This window comes from Triturus cristatus, chromosome 6, assembly GCF_964204655.1.
Source record: "Triturus cristatus chromosome 6, aTriCri1.1, whole genome shotgun sequence".
NCBI classification, from domain to species: domain Eukaryota; kingdom Metazoa; phylum Chordata; class Amphibia; order Caudata; family Salamandridae; genus Triturus; species Triturus cristatus.
The window spans coordinates 1,509,966,188-1,509,979,162 of record NC_140589.1 but is presented as its reverse complement, the minus strand read 5'-3'; positions in this window follow the sequence as shown (position 1 = coordinate 1,509,979,162).

Genomic DNA, 12,975 nt, shown 5'->3' with positions numbered 1-12,975 from the left:
ATAGATTAGAGGTATAGTTAATTTCCACAAAAATATTTTGACAGGCAAATGTAGTAAAATTTTATTTTTCTAAATCAGATCGCCTATAGTGCAATATCGACTATGAGTTGGCCATACGAGTCATAATCAATATTCCAAATTTCCTAAACAAAAACTACATTTGGAACTAATGCACTGCAATTTATGATCTTTAATTCTATTCTCATATTCATTTCTCAATTCACTTGATGGGCCAACTAAGTCTCCTTTTTGTGCAATGCATAAGTTGCATACTACACATCACTGTGAGATTGCCTGGGACTGAACAAGCTACATAAAGAAAGTCACAGAGAACACTAACTCACTGATATCACTATCATGGTGACAGAATGACAGAGGAGTATACAATGGCTTCTTTAATAATCAGCAAAAGCGAGAGTCGTCGAGTACGATTAGGTATCGCCCAACACAAGGCTAGCTCAAAATGGACAACATAATATTCTTAACGTAAACGTATCTAACCTCTGAGTACGAGAAGCATGCTATTCAGCAAAAACAATGTTTGTAAAACAGACACAACAAATAATAATACTCACCAAGCCCTGCAATCTCAATGCTGAGTAGGTTGAGCAGGTCCTGCTCGTGGTCAATAATATCAGCCCAGCTGTGCATCAGCTGCTGGTTGGTGCGCTGGACGTGAGTGGTGTGGCGCACATATCGGTGCCAGTCAAACTTACCTAAAATTGGCATAAAGACCTCCACTCGGAGACCCACCTAGTGCCCAGGGGGACACAACCACACAGTGTTGTGCTGCCTTCTCCATTTCATTGACGTTCTTGACCGGCACGTGGCCCCGGGAGCACCACAAAAAAATTCTACAAAGTATCAAACTTTTTCCAAATTCTCACAGCTGTAACACGCACAACTCATTCTCTATTAGCACATATCGGTGCACCATCCCCCAACACAGCTGACGCTCCAGTAGGGGGTAACCGTTCCCAGGCCTGCCACATGCATGGAGGGGAAGTGGCGCTGCAGATAAAAAACAAATGCTGCCAATTACACCTCACAAAAAATGGCACAGGGTTGCACCCCTTGGCGTTACCTACGACTGCAAGGTGTGCAGCTAGCTCTGGAACTGGCGCAGCTGCTCCCTCTTTTGTCCTGGTCTGCCTTGTCGCTGGTTGGGGGAAATAATAGTGAAGAAACAGGAAAAGGAAGGAAGAAAGGAAGAACTAAGGAAGTAAAGGTAACATTTTAAAAAGTACAAAAAAGTCATGAAAAACAATAAAAATGACAAAAACGTAAAGTACACAAACACAAAAGTATACTGAAACAACAATAAATAAATGAGGCATGGATGAGTTGGATGGGAGAGGATTGAAAAGATTAAGGGTGGATTAAAAAAACAGGTCCAGCACCATGCACAAAACAGAAAACAAAATAGTCAAGCGCAGTTCCCAGTGTGGGAAAGCGCTTCACGCGGTCCAGAACGTAAAACGTCTCGCGAACAGGTGTGCCAAGCAGCTCTGCCCACTTGTGGAATTCTGCAGCGTAAAGCGGAGTTTATGGGGCGCTTTGCGGAGTATCTCAAAGCAGAACTCAGCGAGCTCTGCAAAGGCCTCTCTGTAAGTGGTTGCCATGCCAGACTTTTCTGCTAAACCCAGTTTATATTCCTATGACTGTATGATATTCAAAGAAGCTCTGCATGTATTTATTCATTTTTGCATTTATCATCAGCTTCCTTTAAAAATCACTATGATGTCCTTCGGGGTGGAGATCATGCTGTAAAAATAAATGAGTAAGTAATTACATTTTTAAAGGGATAGGGCTGGTACGGTTGGAATTAGGGCTTGTATGTGTTGTCAGATAATGTGCAACCTTTTAAATGGATGTTCGGAAGATCTTTAGAATTAAGCAAGGAGGAAAAACACCGGGTCCAATATTCTAATAATAAAACACATTTAAGTAACAGTGCAAGAGTCATCTGATTCGGAAATAAATGTTCGTATCCCGATGGTTTGAAATTATTGTAGGTCACGGGAGTCCCAAACTACTGTTGTGACGTGTAGGTTTACAGATGGCATTTTGACCTCGTTATTTGAGGTCTGCAGGCGAGCCCCGCCTCAATTTTAAAAAAGCGATGAAAAATACTTCCTCTTGCCCGAAAGGCACTGCACATGCCAGACTCTTTCAACACACGCACAAACTGACCTGTGCAAGGGAGAAAAGAACTTTAAAAAATGTTTAACTTTGTCACAGGAGCACAATTTGGGAATAACAATTTACCCTGAATGCTTAAACTCAACATGAACCACAGGGATTGTTAAAGCGATGTGTCATAATTAGGTCAGACTATTCAGGGGCCGAGGCTAAGGGATCCATTTACTGAGAGTATGAGTGACTGTTAATAATCTAATTTAGTACTTTTAGTGCAAATAAAAATGTCAGACAGAAGCCCTTGACCCGGCTTGCTTTTTAGATTGATGGTAATGCTATCTCCCATCAAGCTGCTCTCACGTTACCCATTAGACTTCCCAAATAACCCGTGGCACAGCCTGAGTAGTGCGCTGCGCCAGGGAAGAGAATAAAATCAAAACTTCCTATGTTAAGAAAGGGCTTTATGTGAGTCCTTGATGAATGAGTTGCCGTGCAGCCTCAGGCAGCACGAGAGCAGCCGGTTCAGAGCCTCTGATAACCCTGGCTTGGGTGGGATACATTTCCTGTGGTAACATATGCAGGCTTTGATGTTTGTCCTGCCCTTGCTCCAAGGGCTCGTGAAGCAAGATAGGACTTTGCAATTATGTACAAGGTAATGCATTCTAATTTTGCACATTAGCTTAGATAGGCATGGTTTTAGTTTTACTGAAGTCATCAGAAAAGTTTAGAAGCAAAACGAACATTGACATTGAAAGAGGCTAATCTTATCAAATTGCAAAAATGTTTTTTAAAAACCGGCGATTGTCGGTTTGCCTAAAATTCAATCTGCATCGTAAATGTTTATTTAAGGTTTCATTTCCTGTGGAAAGCAAGGCACATCTTCCCTTTGTGACCATTTGAAAACGTTTATTCCTTTTGCCATAAGTGTGTGCGTGTTGGATGTAGTTGACATTTGTTTTGCAAATATATAATTTACCTATGTTGTAATGCATACACATGTTGCCATATTAGACTGGGCCTAATCATCAATAGTGCAGTTGGTGCATTGGCACGGTGGCCTAAGAGTGTGAGATGCATACTGTAACTCACCTGTGGCTCTCTTTCACTACCCAGCCTGGGACAGAGGGACATCACATCAGTTGTGGTAGGGCCCAGTTTGCCCGGATTATGTCACAGCGTATTAGTGTTAATTTATACTGTAGCATACAATAGAGTGATGGGGTGAATGCTAAAATTAATCTCAGTCATTGGTAATCAGTTTGGCCGCATCCCAATCCATTTTTATCTTGCACACCTTGCCACCTCAGTTTGAACCCAGCCATATGCAAATCAGTCTTGACCCTGCTCCAATGGCAAAAGTCCAGTCTGAAATGACAGGCAAAGTCATCCCTAAACCGGAACACAGACATCCCAGGATCTTTTTTGCCCAGATTAGGGCTCACCAGTCAGTTATAGCTTGGTTTCAATGGCACAGTGTTCACAGGACCTACATCTGGGCATACTAGTTCCACTTAGGGTGACACACTGTAGTATATATAAACTATGGGGTCTATCATGATGCCACCGCAACGGCAAAAGGGACCGCCCGCCATAGGTGCGGCGGTCCCGCCATACACATAAGGATACGTCGCCACACTGCCGGGCGCATACTGCATTTTTTACATTGGTGCGGGCGGTGCTGTAAGCAGCGCCCGCCACAATGTAAAAAAGCATGTAGGGCATTTGCATGCACAAGGTGTCAGGCACCGCGCGGTGCCTTCCACCTTGTGCATGCAAATGCAGGGGGTACCATAGGTACCCCCCATGTGCAGCTCCCACACCCCCAAAACTCTGGGGGCCTGCAACGGGCCCCCAAACGCAGGAACCGCATGCCTTTCCATGGCAGCAACGCCACCATGGAAAGGCCAATCTCCACCAGCATGATAATATGGATGGCGGTGTCTTGCAGACACTGCCACCATATTATGCCCCTTTTCGGCCCGGTCGACTCGTTGACGGGCGGAAAAGCGGCGGACGGTCTTCCCGTCCGCTGAGGACCCCCCAGCCATCCTAATTTGGAGGGGGGTCATTCAGGTGTGGATGGCGCGCGGATTGCCTCCGTTGGGCCGGCGGTGGCTACCGCCTGCCCGGCGGGGGCGGTCTGCCCACCATCCTAATAGGCCCCTATGTCTCTGGAACAAAGTTATATCTGGCTGATGAGCACTATTCAGAGTGAAATTTGTCATAGGTTGCTTCTGTTCTGGTTCAGGGAGGACCTGTTTTGGCATTTTGGGCTGGATTGTTCCCATTGGCGCACCATCAAGTATGATTTGCATATAGCTGGGTCCAAGCGTAGGTGGCATGGTGTGCAAAATAATGATTGACTAGGATGTGGCCCTGAGCAATTTACCTGTGGTTGAGATTAATTAAAGTATTCCATCCACCACTTTTTGTATACTGCAGGATTCACAGTAGGCCTGGAGAGAAGTCATAGTCCCCCAACTTTTTGCATTTCTCTTTGGTGACATGCAGTTAATTCTAGGTACATTACTGTACAGTGTGTCCAGCATACTGTTGATGGTGAATCTTCCTTTCATAAATGGGGTTTGTTATTCATTAATCCTTACTTCCACAGAGTTTTCATAGCCAGAAAGTGCAAGCTGTGATTACAGGGAGAGTTTGTTGACTATAAAAAAAAATATGAAATTCACATAGTAAAACAAAGGTTAGAGCCATGTTTAATTATGTATGTTAAAAACATCTTACCATACTTACACAAAAACTAAAGTTAAAAAAACACCAGAAAAACACTGAAATTCACCAGTTACAGTGTACCGAGCTATCTATAAATCGCACCACCGTAATAGTTGTAATAGTTTTACAAGTCAGTGAGGATGTCCTAGGGCATGGACATTATTAACTTGTTCAGTCCTATAATGATCATCCGTGAAAACCTGCAATTACAAATGTACCATAAGCTGGTTAGTCTTGTTCTTAACTGAGGTATATATTGTGGATTTTCTTCAAGTGCTGATGGGAAAATCCCAAGTGTTAAATACATATGGATCTCTCTAGAGATTATTCATCATTATGGCACATCGTGTTTAGTATTTAACTTGGGTAGCAGTTTGTGAGAATGTTCTAGTGAGGAGCCAATCCCAATCCTTTGGAGAGGTGCTTGTTTCCATGTGCAGGCAGTCAAAGCAATCTCAGTATCACCAGGCAACTTTTAGAAACTGCAAGGATGCCCAATACATATTGTCACAATGGAGACTGGTTGGAACATTCCTTCGGGTGTTTCAGTGCAATAATCGTATCATGTTTTTTGACATGCCTCATCATTTAGTCAACTTGATGGGAGACCCACATTCTGCTTGATAGTCACTTTACAGTACAAGGTTCTCAATATTAGCTGGGTCTCATACCATCCATAGTCCACATTGAGCTTATTAGAAGAAGGTGCTTACAGTGGTGGCCTTGTGAGTTGGGTGCCAATCTTTCCATAACCGTAAATTGTTTGCTGACATTGCTTTACCATGGGATGGCGTCTTACAGATTTAAAAAACATCTTTTAATACGGATGTTTTATTCAATCTATTAGCTCATAGTCTGTAGATGAAGGAACATCCAGGGACGTCTCTGAGGTACAGTTATTTTTCAAACTTCCACCTCTCTTGTTAGGTCTGATACATTCAAACTCATTTCAACTGATATCCTTTCAAAGTGACTTTTTCAATTAAATGACAAACCAGGGTGGCTGTTTTTTTTTAGACCTGTTTTAGATCTATGTTTATTTATTATAATATGTGAATGCATTGTATGTGACTATTATCCCCTGATACATAACCTCAGTTCGTTGTATAATTTGTTCACATGCCACAAGTCCTTCACCCTTGTGTTTACCCTTTATGTCTGGCAGATTCATAGAAAAATGTCTTCTCATCTTGATAAATGGATCTCACCAAATCTTCTTTTAGGTAACATTTCTTCACAGCGCTTATGTTGGGTTATTTCTTAGTGCGAGTACTCATTCAAAGATATGTTCGTTTTAAGTTATTATTCCTTTGATAATTTTAAAGGTACTGTTAAACATGGTGACTTATACTAAAATGGGGTCATTATTTTGCTTCTGAGCAAGTAACCTTTCATGCCCTGTGAACCATGTCTTCTTCAGCGATCTGTTTACCAGCTTTCTTAGGTACCCCTTCATGTATTCATTAATTTGGTTGCAATAAAAAATAGTCTTCTTTAAAGGTATAGTTTTGTCTTATTCTCTAAAATGAATTACCGGTTAGGTTACCCAATAGTTTGCTCTGATAGAAGCAGTCATAATAGAGTAGGCTGTTTTTTGTTATTAATTTTATGTAAATTGATGCCTGTAGTACTCAATACCCTTTATATGTGTTTGATGTAGTGCCCTAAGTGGCCAAAAGGATGCTCAGATTTGGTCCCTTACTCACTGAGCCACTTGAACCAATCTGTACCTGACCTGGCTTAGCAGTTTGGGTGGACTGTTCCAATTGGAGTAGGACCACGGCTGATTTGCAAATAGCTGGTCTAATCTGAGGTGGCATGGTGGGCAAAAGAATGATGGGTTGAAATGCTACCCCAGGTAATTCACAATGGTTAGACAAATTGCAAGGATTCCTCCAATTCTTGGAAACTCACCCATTTATGAATTGTACAGGGGTCCAAGAATCTGTCATGAGACTCATGTATGCATAGAAACTTTGTAGAAAGCCAAACATTGTCTTCATTGTTGAATGGAGCAGTAGACTGATAGATAAAAATGTACTGTGGCTTTCACATGTAGAATTTGTGACAAGCTAGTTCCAGAAGCAAAAGAAGTAGAGGATAGGGCCTGAGACAAAACGTGTGAAAGTAGGCCATACTTAAGGAACAAAAGGTGAACAGACCAGAGAGCTAGGCAAGAACTTTAGTATCAAAATTCAGCTAAAGTTACCCTTTGTGTTCATTCTTCTTGATTCATGAAAAAACATTAGAGATTTTGTTCAATAGTTTGATTTAAACTTTCTGTCTGTCCATAAACATTTGAATGATAACTGAGGAATTTTAAGTTTATTCTCGCTATGTCTTTTCAAGAAAGTGTTGTGATATAAACTGAGTATCTCTGTCCATGATGATTATCTCAGTGAGACTATGGAGTTAAAATATTTTGTCCTAGAAGAGTCTTGCTGGTTCAGAGGACATGGACATCTTTCTGAAGAGAATAAAGTGCTCTAATTTTGTGAAATAATCCATCACAACTAACAATGTATCATGTGCTTGAGAGCAAAGTATTTCAAAAGCAAAATCTATAGAAACCATGCCCTGTAGTTATTTGGATGTAGGAAGATGTTGGGGTGGTATTGTGCTTTTACAGATGTGGAGCAATGAGAAACACAGATTTTATTTTGTTATTACATTTGTGTCACCCAAAGAAATTATCTAAGCATTCTTTTTTTTTCTTGGTTCCTCAGTGCCCTGCTGATGGAAATTGTGACACCATTATAAAGCCTTTTATGTATCACTTTTATAGACAAGAAAGTGCTATGTTGGGATACAGCTAACAAACATTTACTTCTGACCATTAGTTTTTTGCATATCCACTCCTTGGTTTCTATTGCAGCCTGAGCAGCTGCTAGCTGCTGGTAAAAGTATTGCAACTATTCCAACTGGTTTGAAAGAGTTGCAAGAAAATATAGACAGAAAGAGGGTCTCTAAGACTTTTGATGGTATTCTTAAAGCAAATTCTTTGCCATTTAAATGACCTGGTTGAAAGGTGATCACATAGTTAAGTTGGGAAGAATGTAAAGTCTGTCTGGCCTGACAAGAATTGAAACACTTCATTGAAAGTAGAAGTTTTATTGTTCAGACTGTGAGCTCATGCTTGGCCCCTTAAAGTAGTGAGACCAAAGGGTAAGGCAATATTTGTTATCAGCTCCTAGTCATAGATGGTTTCATTCATTTCCATCACCTGCATATCCTAGAATATAATGTCTCAGTATGTAAAAACTTAGTGACTGGTGCCTTTGCAACATTAGCGTTCCTACAGCTACAGTGTAGGCACTTGTTTCCACAATAGAAAGTCTCTGTGCATCTGGAAGCATGAGAATGGGGGGCATTGGGAATACTACTTCCAAGGATTGGAAAGGCTTCTCTTGGTGAGCAGTCCAACTAAACAGAACACCTTCCCTTGAATGAGGGGGATAGTGGATCAGAAACCATGCATAAAATGTCAATTAAAGTTGCCGAACCTGATCAAATGTATTTCTGTGCCATTGGTAGGTTGGGGCAATTAACTCATGCACTCATAACAACAGCTGTATACATTTAAAAGCCCCAAAACATGATGGTGTAGGACACACTTTTGAGCCTCAGCACAAAATCAATGATGTAGTCTAATCAAGAATCCTCTGTGATGTTGTGATTTATCATAGGTAAAGATAAATGTGTTATCTTGGTACACCATTGAAAAGGAGTGTTAAATGGATCCAAAAAGACTTGTTTACAAAACACTAAAATGCTATTGGACACAAAAGCTTAAAGGCATAACCACGTATTAGAATTGGTCATTTCTTGTTTTTAATACAGCCTGCATTTCAGATTCAAAGTAATTTGTAAGATTCTCTGAGGTCTAGTTTTGTGAATAATTTTGCAGATTTGAATTGCTGTAATAAGGTGAGATCAGTGTCAATGGTTAGCAGATCCTGACTGTGACCAGATTACAGTTTTGATTGTCAATATATTTGCAATACACTTAGGAATAAAATACATTTCAGCATCTGCAGGGGTCATCACGTGTGTTCTGTCTGAAATTTGGTTGTTGGCTGACTGGGGTGTGAGCCTTGGTCAAGCAGCAACTACTATTTTTGTCAAGGTGAGGCTCAAGCCAACTCTAAATTAACCTGTGCTCAACCCTCTGGTGGCTTGGCTCAGAGCAGTCAGCCTAAAGTTAGAGGACATGTGTATTTGTGCAACACTTCAAACAGTAATAAAGTCAAAAAACACCACACAAACAGGATCCCATACCAAGTTTGAGAAATAGAACTTTCGTTAGTTAATAAGACAAGACCTAACTGACAAAAATCCAATTAGTAGAACTAGAGATATCAATCTTAATGTTTTAGTAAAGAATAGTGCATAAATGCACAAAACGTGAACTGTGGATATCTGGTTGTGATGGACCGAGAAAAAGTCACAAGTTCAGGTCAACTGCAATAGAGAGCATTCCGACCACAGGCTCCCACTCAGGCCTACTGAACACATTACCTTAAAACCTGGTTTGCGGTGATTTTCGAGGATCTGCATCAAAGATGCGTCAATCAGCCGAAGTGATGCATCGGTCCGAGCAAGGCTGCGATGCGAGGGCCTGTTGTCATTGAGGATCCATTTGATGGGGTTTGAAATTCAAAGTCTGCCATCAAAGATGTGGCATGCAGTCGGGTGATGCGTCGGCTCAGAGGAGCTGCAAGGCTGTGATGTGGAGTAAGTCCTTGAGGCTGCCATCGACGAAGTATGTGAGGGCCTGCCCAGAGGATGCATTGTGCAGTTGCGATTTTGACGGCGTTGCGGGAAGTGGCCGCAATGTGGGTCTTTACAGCGGGTCCAATCCAAGCAGCAGCAGAGATGCATGGGTTCTGCTCGGGGTTGTGCCGCACAGCGGAGGAGATGTGTCAATTCCGCTGGATCCACAGAGGGTGACAGGGCACTTTAAGCCCACTTCCAAGGGGTCAGGACTGGGTTGGCACCTCTTGACAGGGGAGACTCACAGATAGCAGAGTGCAAGTGCAGATGCAAGGTGGTTAGAAACCTGTTATGTCCCTGATCAGGAGGCCAGCAAACTAGCCCTTAGAGATACTCTGGGTTCAAGCAATGTAGATCCAGTCCTTTTCACCTACCCAAGAGGGTAGCAGGCAGTAGGTCAGCACAGCAGTGCAGCAGTCCCATGCTTGATATAGGCTCAAGCTGTCTGGTTGTCCATACATTTTAAGAGGAGTGAAGGCCAACAGTACTCTCTGAGTTACCTCCAGCTCCCTCCAGGTCGAAGAATTGAGGACTTCTTCCACAGACCAGAGGCCCCAGACTGATTGATGCCCCAAGGCAGCCCAAATGTGAGACTGCTTGCATCTGTAGTAGTAGACTGAGGCAGAGACAACAGAACTTACATTCCCATTTTGTCTGTGTCTAACCACTATAGAAGCTTCTGAGCTATATCTGGAAGGAATGGAACCAAAGTCTCGTAATCAAGAGAGGTTGAATCCAAAAACTAGGACAAAAGATGCACCAGATAATAGCGATAAAGGAGAGTCCAAGGAACTAAAACCAAGGGCGCCACTGCACCCTCAACCAGTGCCTCACCGCAGTCACTTGAGAGTCCAGAAGAAACCTTAGGCTCCCAATCAGCTTCTCTTGACAGACAGCCAAAAGGAAATCTTTCCTTTGTTGGTTTTGAATAAAGCACCTTAAATAAAAGCTACTGCGAGTGTGCCAGATGTGATTTGCTCATGTTGAAAAGGAAACCGTGGGATGACATGCACTCTCAAAACAATTGAACTGCTTCTTAATCCTTCAAATATAGAGAGGAAGAGATTAGCCAGTCATCCAAGTAAGAGAACACCAGCAATCCCTGGGAATGAAGATTCCCCACCAAGGGTGCCAGAATCTTTCCTTTAGGGTGCCAGAGCTATGCCCTCAGAGAAGAGGAAAGGGCAAAGGGTAAAACATAAATCAGATAATGATGACCCACGGTTAAAAATCTTAAATACTACTGAGAAGAGGGATTAATAGGAATGTGCAAGTAGGCATCCATTAAGTCAATTGAAGCCAGAAACATACCAGAAGAAATGAGAAGTAAGATTTTCTGAAATCTCGCCATCATGAATCTCTGGTGGGGAATGGTGAAGTTGACACCCTTTAGAGTTAAAACAGTTAGAAATCCTCCTGAAATCTCTACCAGGAATGAGAGGGAATAACAACCTTGACCTATTTCCTGAGACAGCACCAGAATTATTACTCCCTTTATTACAAGATCATTTAAACCTTTCTGCAGTCCTTGAAGCTTTAAAGGGTTTCGAGGAGTTGTGGTGTGAACACAAAAGTCCTCTGAAAGAGAAAAAAAACCTATCTTGTAGCCCCTTCTGACCATGCGGGTAACCCAGGTGTTTGATATGTCTGCCAGGCTACTAAGAAAGGCTGTATTTTACGCCCTACTCTTCCCATATAGTCATGATTTGGAGGAAGCAGATATAGACCGTTGTGCTGCAGGCTGTTGCTGGGATTTCTCAGAGATGGGATATCCTCAGCCACGATCCCTGCCTCGAAAGGCCTCTAGATGAGGCTTGACCAAAAGCTCTGTGAAAACAAAATCCTCTTTCCTCTGGAGGGAGGCTTTACTTGAGTAAGGCGTTTCCTTTCCTCTACCAGCTTCTTTACGATATCTTTCAGCTGAGGGCTGAACAACTTCAATCAATCAAAAAGAAGATGGCCCAGATGGTCTTCTGGGCACTTCCCACCTTCCATGCCATCATCCAGATGTGCCTTCTGGCAATTACTGGACAAGCAGAGGCCGCTGCCGCTGAAAGAGAGTTGAATGAGATATCTAAGAGAAATCTGAGTTGTTGCTCTATCATAGCCAGTCTGGTAGACGTATCCACTTCTTGATTGATTTCTTTGGCAACAACTTGGAAGTCAGGTAACAGGTACTGTACAATATACGCAACATATGTTCCAGTCCTATTTGCAATTTTGGCAGCTGCATAAGATCTCCCAATTGCAGTCACAACATTCTGTCCACTTGACTGGATGGTTCGGCACCGTTTGAGATTATTGTGCCTCTCAAAGCCAGATCTGCCATAAGAGAGTTTACCTTCCAGCAAGTTCATCAAAGGATAGCACTAGGCCAGAAATCTGGGTAAAGGTGCATGTTCTATGTCTGACTGCTCTTTAGACAACAGACCCCTATTGGCCTTGTGAACTGGTAATGAATCTGGTTCCCTTCTCCTAAATTGCAGGAAGACGTCCTCCTCATTAAGCTGGGAAGAAGATTCTTGAACTGAAAGGTTGTGCCTAAGGTGATCCTGTAACTCTATCAGCTTAGAATCCTCACATACCTTCCTCTCCCATCATCCTTTTTGTCCGAGGGGTCAGAAATGTCCATATATCCTGCTGACAACCTGGGGACTTAGCCTGGAGGGTTTGCCTCATGAGACACAAATACCGCCTCATCCTCCCTATTTATCATCAGCTGCAGAACTTCAGGGTCTTTACTCTTTACTTGAGGTGCCTCTAAGCCTCTTCCTTAAAAGAGGCATCCACCGATCTCCTCTTTGCAGCGCATTTCCCATCCATTATCACCAAAGACGGATCAGAAAAGGAAAGACAGGTATATTAAGAAGCGCTTCATGGTTCCCCTTGTTTCTCAGCAATGCGAGAAGTGAAAACTACTAACTCTCAAGGGACCGCTGCCATATTGAATGGCACGATGCAATGAGCATAGCTCGGAAAATAAAGAGGCTGCAAACTTCAACTCTCTGAAACAGAAAGGTGAAGCATTGAAAAGCAATGGAAAGCTACAGAAAGCAATGAAAAGCAGAGGATACCTCCTAATCGCTCTGCGGAGGAGGTAGCATGCTTGTGCTGCCAAGCACCAGCAGGCAATAAAAGTGCTACCTCTAGAGCAGGAGTCATGCTGCAAAAGAATAACAACGCGTTTATTAGGCAGAAAGGTGAACCGGGTTTGTGAAGAAAATAAATGAAGTAAATAAAACACCAGTTAACTGTCTGTTGCTGGTGAACAGAAGTCTCGGACTGACTCGGCTCCTCCCATTTGTCCCTTCAGCACTCATACTTCCTGTG